Consider the following 1,203-nt stretch of genomic DNA (forward strand, 5'->3'; position numbering starts at 1 on the left):
TACTTTAAATGCACTTCAAACTCAACATGTGTAATACTGGATTCATGATCATTTCCCCTGCACCCCCACCACAAAAGTGACTATCTTCCAGGGCCCTTGCTCAGGGAATGATATCTGTCATTCATTTAGTTATTCAGCCAGAAACTTTGACATTTGTTTCCCCACTCCCATCTGACCCAACAAGCTGTCAATTTTACCTCTTAAATATGTCTTCGATAATGTCCCTTTCTTCACTCTCTGCTTTTTCCCACTCCCCCCACCCCCGCCCCGCGCAGAGAGACCTTTTAAAAATGCAAATCTGATCTTGACTCACTTCTGCTTAAAATTTTTGAGTTTTAGATAAGAACCAACTCCTCAGTTATGACTAAAGTCCTGCTTCCTCAGGTTCCAGCTTCATCTCACACCACACTCCATTCAGTTCTCTTAGCTCAAACTCCCCAGAGATTCTTCAGGCTTTGTACTCACCATGGTCCCTCCTACCATACAGCCTTTCACGCCTTATCCCCTTTAAGGGTTTCCTTCCCTTCTTTGCATAAAGGCATCAGATCTCACATCAAGATTTAGTTCATCAGAAAAGCCTTTCCTGACCTACCTAAGGCAAGACTTCCTTATTGTAGATACTCAAAGTTATCACTGACCTCTAATTTATCACTTCACAACTATAATTCTCCCTTTGCTTATTTGATTCTTCGAAAACGGCTGTGCTCCCCTCTCCTCCCGTTAGACTGTAAACTCAGAGAGAACTTCTTCTGCTACTGTATCCTAGCAGGGCCTGGCACATAGTAGGTGCTCAACAAACTTTTTTGAATAAGTTAACAAAGCACTTTATTATATCTAAAAGACTGGGAGTTTTTTGTGGCGGGGGAGGGAAGTGGATGAGACAGATCAGTACTTGAAGATTTGGAGCTGAGGTAGAGTTTATGGTGTGTAATTTTTTAAAGATGCTGCCCTCAACGAGTCAGTGTAGTCGGGGAAACTAGACGATCGTTAGTTGGAGATACGCGCAGTACAAGTTCCCCCAGGAAGAAAATCGACCAAAGTGTACTTTAAAAATATAGTAAGATCCGGAGGGAGGCGGGAAGAGAGTCCCCGGGGTGATTAGGGAAGCGACTGGACCGCTCGAGGGAGAGAAGGTCGAGAGGGCCTCCCCAGGCGCCGCCGTTGCCCAAGGTCTCTAGCTGTCCCCGCTGGCCCACCACCGCC

This window comes from Pteropus alecto, unplaced genomic scaffold (genome assembly GCF_000325575.1).
Source record: "Pteropus alecto unplaced genomic scaffold, ASM32557v1 scaffold76, whole genome shotgun sequence".
In the NCBI taxonomy this organism is placed as follows: Eukaryota; Metazoa; Chordata; class Mammalia; order Chiroptera; family Pteropodidae; genus Pteropus; species Pteropus alecto.